This window comes from Jaculus jaculus, chromosome 17, assembly GCF_020740685.1.
Source record: "Jaculus jaculus isolate mJacJac1 chromosome 17, mJacJac1.mat.Y.cur, whole genome shotgun sequence".
NCBI lineage: Eukaryota > Metazoa > Chordata > Mammalia > Rodentia > Dipodidae > Jaculus > Jaculus jaculus.
Genome location: NC_059118.1, coordinates 61,979,267 through 61,991,562, shown reverse-complemented (window position 1 = coordinate 61,991,562; position 12,296 = coordinate 61,979,267). Strand labels below are relative to the sequence as shown.

The 12,296-nt window shown below is 41.7% G+C and overlaps 1 long non-coding RNA gene across 2 annotated transcripts; it reads left to right on the top strand.

Annotated features, from left to right (window-relative positions):
* The first annotated feature begins 177 nt into the window (after positions 1-177).
* On the top strand, positions 178-3,272 carry LOC123455564. 2 transcript variants are annotated; one of them, XR_006633986.1, is made up of 3 exons: positions 178-292; positions 1,288-1,371; positions 2,126-3,272. It is a non-coding gene; the product is annotated as an uncharacterized LOC123455564 (long non-coding RNA). The 2 variants fall into 2 exon arrangements; XR_006633985.1 differs by having other exon boundaries at positions 1,782-3,272.
* The last annotated feature ends 9,024 nt before the right edge of the window (positions 3,273-12,296 follow it).

Here is a 12,296-nt window from a genome sequence, read left to right as displayed (position 1 = left end):
CACCTGCCTGGGAGCGGGCCTGCGTGTACGTCCTGCCCTCGCGCATGCTCCGCGTGCCCACACTCGGGCTGGCCTCGCCCCTGCCCTCTGGCCCCGCCCCCGCCCTCTTGGCCCCGCCCCCTCCGCGATCGGCTCCGCCCCTGCCCGAGTGGCCCCGATTGCGCGTGCTCCGTGCGCTGAGCGTGAGCTGGCGGGGCGCGCCCGCCGGGGGCCGGTCCTTCGCTCCCGGTCACCGAGGAGCCGTCTGAGGTCCCGCCTTTCCGCGGCGTCCTGGCCCTCCGCGTTCTCTCAGGTCTGTGCCGCCTCTTCCCCGGTCCTGGGGACCTTGTGACGCTACCGTTCTGCTTCTGGGAGGGGGCCTTGCAGGGCGCCAGAGAGGGAGCCAGACGGCGTCACTGTGCGCTGGAGCAAACATTGCACAACTTGGTGGACACGCCATCGAGCGCACATTTGACCCACGTGGAGGGTCAAATTGCTAAATTTTCCCAAAACTTAACAAAATCAAGTCCCATGGCAAGTAATTTTTAGGTAATAATGTCTAAGGAAAAGATTACCACAGTGATGATGCGTGCTTTAGAGCCTGTGTTGATAAGTCAACAGATGCCTAGGATTAATTGTTGATGTACAATTTCTTAAATCTCAGTGGAATTATGCAGAAAGCGTGCCATTCATATAACGAATTCAGTGCCCCTCAACAAGATGATTTTATAGGTAATTCGTGTGTATCCAGAAGTTGTGGCTTGTGGCCCACAACAGCATCTTCAGCAATACTCTCTGGTGTATCTTTCCCCCAGTTTACTCCATTGCTTGTTAGTAGTAATATTTTACAAATGATTTGTATTCATGTAGATAGGTTATGCTTAGAGGGTAGAAATCTAAAAGGACTGATTTAAGAAGAAAGCTTGAGAGTGAAGACAATCAGAATTCTGCTACAGAACTTGAATTCTGTTGCTGGCCAATAGGGTGGTTGGAAGCCCTTGGTGTGTAGTGCACTCACGGTGACTAAGGCACTTCTTACCTATGGTCCATTGTGGATGAAAGTGAAGCATCAGCAGAGGCCTCCGGGGAAGCAGGGATGGCATTGATGCTGGGATTCCAGAACAGCAGCTGCTCAGCAGGCTTATAGCCAACAGAAGCAAAGTGGATACAGTTACCATGGCTCTCAGCAAAGCAGGAGTGGAAACCTGGTTGCTATGGCCTAAGGACTCTTATTTAAAATGTATCTTCTTAATGCTTCCTGCCTTTATCAAGGGTTGGGATAACTTTCCTGCTGATTTACCCCTACAGGAGTCTTGAGTATGATGAAGTTCTGTGGGTTACCTTGTTACCTTGTTCTATAGTCTTGACATGCTAGCTGGATATAGAAAGGAGGTAAGTACTTCCTTAGGAAGATTGTGTGTGTGTGTGTGTGTGTGTGTGTGTGTGTGTGTGTGTGTGTTAGGATGGGTGATAAAACCTGTCATGATTCAGAGTGCCACAGTTAGGAAACATGTTATTTTGGGAGGGCTTGTGAAACATTCTTCATTTGGGTTCTTCTTAACTAGGCATTTGAGATTAGAAGTTTTGTGTAGGAATCAGAATGTAGAAAATGTAGCAGGAGACAAAGAAGAAAAGCAATATTAAAACTCATGGAAGTTGTTGTCTTGTGAAATGGATGTAATTACATCGGGACGGAAAGGGTACTAGCTTGTTCTTAAAGAATTGACACCTCACTTGAAATGAGTTTGCTTTGCCCCCATGATTATCTAATAGACTTACAGAAATGATTTTCTGACATATAGCCACTGAATAAGGAAAATACTTCATGGCAAAGGAGGTGGCATAATGGGCATTTGACCAAGGGATCCTAGTGGTCCTACCAGCTATTGCAGCATCCGAAGCAGTTGGCCCCAACAGAGCATTGTCTAATGACCATCAGCAGCGTTCCTCCACAAAAGAACAAAACTCCAACCGGATTGACATACTATTGTTCAGGATACTTATGTGCAGAGGGACAAGAGCTTGTACACTCTCATAGCCAGAATACAGAAGTTTGGGACCCAAGAAATAAAAATAGTATTGATTCTTCTTGACAGTGCCTCCCAGTAACTCAATGGCACAAGTTTTGCTTCCTGTTTCTCTGCAGGATTAGAAGTTCTAGGCTCCCTGGAAGAACTTTTCTACCAAGAAGTGAAATAGGGAGGAGCCATACAAACTGAAACCATGATTACAGCCTGGTCATTCAGGTGCCCTGTGTTAGTGGGCAGGCTGGTAAAGAAGACACCCAAATTTTTCCTTTAAACATTGTGATTAGAGCAACTTCCAGCTGAGAAGCTGTGACTGAGCAAGTGATCATTTCTTCTTAGAGGAACAAAAGGAACAGGAGCATCGTCCTGCTTGGCCAGCTGCTCCTCCATCTCCATGGTCCACTTACCCTAGTGAACTTCTCCCACAAGTGGGCCTCTTCTCCCTCCCCTGCCTTCCCTCCATCACCATTGGCAGACCTTCCCCAACAGCCACTACAGGGAATTTCCCTCAGAGCAGTGGCCCATCAGCGAGTGCCATCCCTGGGACTGCCATTGGTGTCCCAACTGTGGACAAGGAAATAGTGCTCCCAGAGCAATACATAATCTCCTAAGAACGATCCAGCCACCATAAAGAAACAGCTGCCTATCCAAACAAATCACAGTTCCAACAGCTGGGTTGTTTGTTTCAGCCACCCCCAGCTTCCAGAATCAATTATCTCCATGAGTGAACTTCACACAGAAGTGGATCTGGAGACCTCAAAGGGAAGTCCTTGACTCGTGGAAACACAGCATCATCCAAAACAGGGCTCAGAGGGAAGAGGAGTACAGAAGAACTACGGCAACAAGTCAAATCCTAATTTCAGAGCACTTCTACCCCTCTTTGTCTTCTGTTCTTTCCGCCACTGTCCACCTCTTCCACCATGGCCTCTGATCCTCGGAGGCTGTGACAGACAGCTCTCAATACCGAACACTCCACTGTCACTTCTTCTAAGTATTTTAATAAATTTTGAGTCTCCCCAGTAGTGACTGCCATCTGAAAAGAGAGACTTCATAATCAAAAGTGAGAGGAGCATTTTCCTGCAGGCACAAAGTGGCCATTGCATTCATGACTTCACGGTGGCTGATGCTGTCTATCCAAGGCCTGTATAATGAGTGCAAAAAAAAAAAAAAAAAAAGGAGATAATTTCAAAATATAAAAGGGACTAATTGAAGGAGTTCAATGGAGGGGGACAAAAGAAGGTAGTGGGATGGGATTATGTTTAAGGATAATTGTGTATATATATGTATGATGATTGTCAATAAACAGTTTTAAGAAATCCAAATTCAGACCAACTGGTTTTAATATCCCATGTGTTTTAATGTCCCACTGCACTCGTCCTCCCTATAGCTATTGTTTCTTTGTAGAATAACCAGGGTCAATTTAGAAGGCCATTTTTATTCCCCACTTTTCTCTCTCTCACACAACCACATACATATGTGTATGTATATGCACATGTATATATATATTTTACCTTCCTCTCCTTTCTTCTCTCCCTTCTCTATCTCCTTCTCTTTTTCTTTTTGTTTTGCTTTGTGCTCTTTTATCTTTATTTTTTTTTATTTTTTGGCAAGAGAGAAAGAGAGACAGAGAGACTGGGCATGCCATGACCTTTAGCTGCTTCAAACAAACTCCAGGTGGATGCACCGCCTTGTGCATCAAGCTTTATGTGTATACTGGGAATAGAACAAAAACTGTTAGGTTTTGCAGGCCAGCACCTTTAACTGCTGAGCCGTCACTCCAGCTCTGCTCTATATTTATCCTCTCCCAAAGAACACAGGCTGGCTTAGCATGCAGACTCAAATTCTTGAGCGATAAGACTTCTACTGTTCTGTGTTATCTGATTACAACCTTTCCCTTCTTTTTCTCTTTATTTATTTGAGAGAGAGAACGGGAATGGTAGGGCTTCCAGCCACTGCTAAACAATTCCAAATGCATGTGTCACCTGCATCTGGCTTGTGTGGGTCCTGGAATAAAACACAGGTCCTTTGTCTTTGCAGGAAATTTCCTTAAATGCTAAGCCATCTCTCCAGCCCTCCACTTCTTTTCTTAGTTAAAATTTAATCAGAACTTCTATATCCTCACCCTATTTTTTCTCCCTTTTGTCTAGGCTCCCCTCCTCTACTTACCCATCAGTTTGATACTTGACGCTAGTTACTTCATCTCTTTTTTTTTGCCTTTTGTTTTCCACATTTACTCACAATTACTAACATTGGAGCCTAAGGAGTGGCATTTTGTAATCAAATGCTGCTCTCTTTTCATAGTGAGTTTATCTCTGGAGAATGTAATTGCAGACAGCACTCAACTCTTAGGAAGGGTAGGAAATAGACCCTTGTGTCCCAAACTATAAAAGGCCTGCCGTCAGTGACACACTGTTTTAAGGAGGCTTCATGTCATGAAGGCTTCTGCAGCTGGACACTAAGTAGGGCTCCATATCAAACACTTGAGGCTATGGGGAGATTTCACATTCAAACTACCACATTCTGCCCTGGCTCCCCATAGGCTAATGGCTAGCTCATGATGCAAAATACATTCAATCCAACTTTGAAAGTCCACATAATCTTTTCCTAGACTATTTCAAAAGTCGAAAGTCCAAAGTCCCATCTGAGATTCAAGACGGTCTTTTAACTGTGCCATGTAAAACCAAAACACAAGTTACAGACTTTCAACACACAATGGGACAGTACACACATTCTCATTCAAAAGAGAGGATGGGGAATAGCAAGGAAATATTGGGCCAATAGCAAGATTGAAAACTAGTAGGTGTACATCAAATCCTTTAGCTTTCTTAGGAGAACCTGGGACTCAGGATGTAATCTTCTGGACTCCATAGGTTTGGGAGAGCTCTGCCCCTCCATCTATGCTGCTTGCTTCCTGTATGGAATCCACCTGAGTGAGCCAGACGTTTTCCTTGGAGGGCCTCTCATAGTCTTGAAATCTGCAATATCCTGGGGTGTCCACTGCAACCAATGGTTTCACAGCTCCATGCCATGGTCCCCATGGCCTCTTTGTGGGGCCTATGATCCTGCATCACATTGCTGAACCTCATTGGCTACCTTGAGAAAAGCATGTTTCAATACAGTGACCTGGTATTTCTGCATTAAAAAGCAATATTTTTATTTATTTATAGTTTTGGTGGGGGAGAGAAAATAGGTGCACCAGAGCCTCTAACCACTGCATATGAACTCCAGATACATGTGCCACCTTATGCATCTGGCTTACATGGGGAATCTAACTTGGTGCTTAGGCTTTACAGGTAAGCTGCTTAACTGCTAAGCCATCTCTACAACCCTCCCTGCATTTTTCATACTTTCAAACCTAATACTGGGCAGGCAACACTGCCAAATGTTTAAATCCTGGGTGAGGGCGCAACTTTCAGGAACAGGAAATTCCTTCAGCATTTTTCCTTCAGGCTGCCTTCTTTTGAAACGATCAGCATTCTTCCTATTGCCCCAGTACAGAGCATCTGGCTCACCCTCAGAGGTGGCCATCAGTTAAACAATTGCAGCTGAAGCAGCATCTGCAGGCTCTGACTGGGGACTTGAACATGTTCACATTTTTGTGTGTCAATCTTTACACCTTTCACCTACTTGTTCTCTACACTTCCCTCCACCAAATGCAATAGCCCATTACTTCTAAATTCAACTTTGACCAAGTCCTCAGAGCATGGCTAGAATGCAGCCAGAATATTACACAAACTGCCTTAGCCCAGTTCCCAATAAAGTTCTTTCTTTCCTCGCTGAAACCAAATAAGCCATGCTTTCACAGTCAACATTTCTCTCTGCATTTAGGTCTTTCAAACTCACATGATAATGGTCCATTAAGCTCTGCATACAGCACTGCAAGCCTTCTCTAATCCAAAGTTCCACATATTTCCATACTTTCCCCTCAAATTAGTTCCAAAAGATCAAAAACCCACATGGTCTGGCTTGTTGCCATAACAGCCCTACTTCTTGGTACCAGTTTTCTGTAGCAATTACTTTCTTGTTGTTAGAAAAAACTTACCTGATCAGAAGTAGCTTATGGAAGGCCAAGGTTTACTTCAGCTTACAGTGTCAAGGAGAGGTCTCATCATGTGGGGAAACCATGGTAGAACAGAGAATTGGGCATCATGTCAGCTGAGAGGAGCAGCAAGTGTGTGCTACTTCATACTGGCAATTGTGCTAGACTGTAAGAACTGAAGGCTTGCCCCCAGTGATGTATCTCCTCTAGAGAGGTTCCAACTCTTAAAGGCCCCACCAGCTAGGTGTTAAGTTTGAGGCTTAACCACAAAACCTTGAGGCTCTGGGGCCCATTTCACATTCAAACTACTACAACCACTGAAAGAATAAATTTGACTTGAATTAAAAATAATCTGTCAGGCTGGAGAGATGACTTAGCAGTTAAGGCACTTGCCTGTGAAGCCAAAAGACCCAGGTTTAATTCCCTAGGACCCACATAGGCCAGATGCACAAGGTTGAGTATGCATCTGGAGTTTCTTTGTAGAGGCTGAAGGCCCTGGCATGCCCATTCTCTCTCTCTTTCTCTACATGCCCCACCCTCTCAAATAAAATAAATACAAATAAAAAAATAAACTAAAACATATTTAAAAAAATCTATTAATGATTTCCAGATGTACAAGTCAAACACAAACACCAAGTAAAATGAAAACATGTTTCCTCCCAAAGTGACCGATTCCATAGTAATCACCTCCAATGAGACTTAAACAAAATTCCACACAAATTACAAACATGTACAAAGAAGTCAAAGAAGACACAATCTTCTTTGATGAATTCAATGAATATAAAAACTGCTGAATCAATTCTAAAAAATACAATCACATCTAAATGAAACAAAGGAAATTAATTGAAGATATTAAAATAGATTCATTAAAGAGATGAGGATACTGAAGCAAAACCAAGCTTGGTGAAGTTGGACATGAAACATTTAAGTCAAATAACACTCACTGGAAAGACTCACAAATACAATGAGTCATGTGAAGGATGGAATATCAGGGCTTGAAAAAAGGTACCATAACTGGGTCATTAACTGAAGATAATGACAACTGTGTAAAGCAATGGAGCAAAACATCTGAAATCTTTCAGATACTACCCAAAGAACAAACCTATGAATTATGGACATAGATCAAGGAGAATTATATACCAAAGGAATAGAAAACATTTTCAGCAAATAATAAGAATATTTACAAAATCTAAGGAAAACAATGTCCATACAGTTACAAGAAGCATGCAGAACACCAAATATATAGTACCAAAAAAAAGTCCTTGCATCCTATTATAGTTAGAACACTAGGTATACCAAACAAAGAAAGTATATTGAAAACGGAAAGAGAGAAAAAGTCATATTGGAAGGAGAAGCCATCAGAATAACAGCTGAGTTTTTCAATGGAAACTTTAAAAACCAGAAGGACTTGGAGTGATGTTTTCCATACTGGTAACTAGCTAATATACCTGTTACAGCTATCTGTCTTAATTGAAAGAGAAAGAAAAACTTTCATGATAAAATTAGGCTAAAGGAATCTGTGAGCACTAAGCCAACTATGGAGATTACTGAATGGAAGACTTTGGCCTGATCAAAAGGATGAACACATTCAATAGGCTATAGGGGGAAAAAAGAAGTGATGCTGAGTCAGGCGTTAAGGAAGTGATTACTAAGAAAACACAAAGTACTACAAAATCAACAAAATGATGGGAATTGATACATACTTTTCAGTAGTAACTCTGAATATTAGTGGTCTCAATTCCTATTCAAAAGACATTCTTGGGCTGGAGAGACGGCTTAGTGGTTAAGTGGTTGCCTGTGAAGCCTAAGGACCCTGGTTCAAAGCTTGATTCTCCAGGACCCACGTTAGCCAGATGCACAAGGGGGCGCATGCGTCTGGAGTTTGAAGTGGCTGGAGGCCATGGTGCACCCATTCTCTCTCTCTCTATCTGCCTCTTTGTTTCTGTCTGTCACTCTCAAATAAATAAATAAAAATAAAAATTAAAAGAAAGACATTCTTATGCCAGTATCACTTTTGTAAAATTACTTTCATTTACTTTAAAAAGCCTAACTCTGAAATACTGCCTGTAAGTAAACTCTTGAATAAAATCACAATGTAAGTGTAAAAAAAAAAAAAAAAAAAAGGCAAGACTCACAGATTGGGTTATAAAATATCATTCATCATTTTGCTGTCTCTAAGAAACATTTCACCTTCAAAGACAGACAGTTCCTTTGGATAAAAGGATAAGAAAAGATATTTCAAGAAAATGGAACATGGCTATATTGAATGAAAAAAGCATATATTGCTACTCTAACATCTGATAACATACACTTCACACTAAAAATAATTAGAAGAAATAAAGACAATCATACTGAGTAAAGGAAAAATCTATCAGAAAGATTACATGTGTAAACAAACATGCCCCAAATTCAGGTGAACCCAATTCCATAAAACAAATACCAGTAGATACAAAGTCACATATTAATCACAACATAAAATTAGAAGGTGACTTCAGTATACTACTTTTACCAACAGATTACTGGGACAAAAAGTAAAAACACCAAGAAACATGGAAGTTAAATGATGTCATAGGTCAAATACATTTGATAGACATTTATAAAACATTATGCCCAAACATTACAGAATCCCCATTCTTCACAGTAGTTCATTAGGATAAAAAACAATATAGAAAAATATACAATATACAATAGAAGAACAATATTGAAAAATACAAAAAAAATAAAAAAAATAGAAAAACTTTTATTCTATAAGATCACAATGGAATTAAGCTGGAAATCAATAGCAAAAGAAATTGCAAAACATACACAAATTCATGGAAATTACACAACAAAACTTTAATAAAGAATGGACTTCCAGTTAAGATGGAGATGTAGGTACCACACCAAAGCCGCCTGGGGGGGGGGGGGGGGGGGGGAAGACAAAAAAAAAAACCTCAGCAAAATACACACTTTTACTAAAAAGTGAGGTGTATAGGACATTGAAGCAGCAGCGGAGAAGTAGAAGAGATCCAGAGCATCCAGAGCCTGCACAGGCTGGCAAAAACAGTCCCAGCATCTCTGCCAACCGCGGCAGCACTTCAGAAATCTGCCAGACTTGGCTCCAGCCACAGGAAAAGCCAGATGTGGGGATTTTCCACTCACACTGATGCTCTCTGCAGCTCAAGAAACGTGAAGGGAGAGTGGCAATGAGCAAAGGAAGAGCAGACCACGATGTAGAAGAACATGTGGAACAGGCGTGAGAATTAGAGCAGCTGCGGCTCCCTCCCCTCCCCCACCACCTGAGCCCAGCTCCAGCGAACAGAGCAGCAGAACCTGGACCCAGCCACGCCAACTTGAGCTGACAGTGGGACCCAAGCAGGAGCAGAGTACGGCAGCAACATCAGTGGCTCTGGCACCAGTAACAGTGGCCCCAGCAGCAGCAGATCCAGTAGCGGCAGCAGTGGAAGACCCAGCAGTAGCAGCTTCAGAGGCAGCAGCAGCAGATCCAGCAGCAGCAGCTTCAGAGGCAGCAGCAGCAGATCCAGCAGAAGCAGCCTCAGTGGCAGCAGTGGCAGTGGACCCAGCAGCAGCAGCTTCAGCAGCAGCAGTGGCTCCAGCAGTGGCAGCTACAGCAGCAGCAGAGGCAGCAGCAGTGGTGGGCCTAGCAGCAGCTTCAGCAGCAGTGGCGACAGACCCAGCAGAGGCAGCTTTAGCAGCAGCAGTTCCAGCAGGGGGGTGCTGATCTGCAGGGTCACAGTTGCCAGGCTCAGTTTGCCCCGCAGGAAAATCCAGTGCCCAGCTCCAGAAATCAGAACAGCAGCCCGATGACCAGGCAGCAACTTTGCTGAGACCAAAATCATCCAAGGTAACTGGGATTGCACCAGGGAAGGGTCTCACTTGGTCACAAGCTGACTTGGGTCCCTCAACAGACCAGAAATCTTAACCTCTATGTTGATAGAGGATTTGGTTGTTATAATAACTACTCTGGCATACATACTTGGGGCTGTTTTTGATTGAATGGGTACAGTGTTTAGTTAACTTTTAGAATCTACCTGTATTTTATTCCACTCAGCCTACTTTAATACTCCCATAGCAGGGAAACTCAACCCCTAGGAGAACTTTTGTAGATACTCCGAGAGTCTTTAGAGCCACACCTAACACCTTAAGCTCCTACCCTGAAAATATATAACATCAAATCAATTGATACAGCTAAGAATACCCAGCTAGCTAGAAAATCAAGCATTAACTTAATCCAAGATGCAAAAATATATACATTATAACACAAGAAACACTAAAAAGCAAGACGATATAAATCCACCTAAAAGTATTAATGCATCAGAAATGACCTCCAGTGAGAACGAGTTAGATTTCAAAAGAATGATTGTAAATATGTTCAAAGAAGTCAGAGAACAAATCAAAGGAGTCAAAGAGGAAATAAAAGGAATCAAAGAAGACGCAGGACACCAATTTCATGAAATAAAGAAGGCAATACAAGGCATAATTAAGGAAATAGAAATAATAAAGAAAACCCAGTCAGAATTACTAGCAATGAAGAACACAGTTAATGAAATAAAAAACTCTGTAGAAAATCTCACCAGTAGAATGGATGAAGGAGAGGACAGAATATCTAAGCTAGAAGACCAGGTGGCAGATCTAATACAGTCCAACAAAGAGAAAGACAAACTTAGAGAAAAGTATGAGTGGGAATTTCAAGATATTCGGGATACTATAAAAAGATCCAATATAAGAATTCAGGGCATAGTAGAAGGAGAAGAATTCCACTCAAAAGGCATAGTAGGCATCTTCAACAAAATCATAGAAGAAAACTTCCCCCAAATTGGGAAAGAGGTGCCAATGCAGATACAGGATGCCTTTAGAACCCCAGCCAGACAAAACCTGGAAAGAACCTCTCCTCACCATATTATAATCAAACTTCCAAACACAGAAATCAAAGAAAAAATATTGAAAGCAGTTAGAGAGAAAAATCAAGTTACCTAGAAAAGCAAACCCATCAAGATTACAGCAGAGTATTTAACACAAATTTTTAAACCCAGAAGGGGTTGGAGTGATATATTCCAAGTTCTGAAAGATAACAACTGTCAATCAAGGTTACTTTATCCTGCAAAGCTATGCATTCAAATACACGGAGAAATAAGGACATTCCATGACAAAAGCAGGTTAAAGGAGTATAATACCTGATAGGATCCTCCATGCTGAAGGAAAGGAAAAACACAAATATGAGGAACCTAGAAAAAACAAGCAATACTCAAAAGTAGTTAACACAAGAGAACACAGGTAGAACCGGAATCGCACACACAAAAAAATGGCAAACATAAATACACACCTTTCAATAATATCTCTTAATATCAACGGCCTCAATGCCCCAACAAAAAGACATAGTTTTGCAGACTGGGTTAAAAAGCAGGATCCTACAATTTGTTGTCTCCAAGAAACTCACCTTTCTACAATGGATAGACATTATCTTAGGGTGAAAGGTTGGAAGATGGTGTCTCCAGCAAATGGGCCTAGAAAACAAGCAGGGGTTGCTATCCTAATATCTGACAAGGTAGACTTTAGTCCAACGTTAGTCAAGAAAGATAAGGCAGGTCACTTTATATTGATTAAGGGCACACTCCAACAGGAGGACATTATAATCCTAAACATATATGCACCTAACATGGGGGCTCCCATATTCATCAAACAAACACTATTAGAACTAAGGTCACAGATAACACAAACACAATGGTGGTGGGTGACTTTAACACCCCACTCTCATCAATTGACAGGTCATCCCGGGAAAAATAAACAGACAGGCATCTGGACTAAATGAGGTCATGGAAGGAATGGACCTAACAGATATATACAGGACATTTCATCCAAAGGCTGCAGAATATACATTCTTTTCAGCAGCACATGGAACATTCTCTAAAATAGACCATATATTAGGACACAAAGCCAATCTTAACAAATTCAGGAAAATTGAAATAATTCCTTGCATTCTATCTGACCACAATGGCATTAAACTACAAATCAGTAGCAAGAAAGGCTATAGAGCATACACAAAACCATGGAAACTCAACAATACACTACTAAATAATGAATAGGTTAATGAAGAAATCAAGAAGGAAATAAAAAAATTTATAGAGTCAAATGATAATGAGAACACAATATATCAAAATCTCTGGGACACAATGAAGGAAGGTCTAAGAGGTAAATTTATAGCCTTAAGTGCCTATATTAAGAAATTAGAAAGGTCACAAGTAAACGACCTA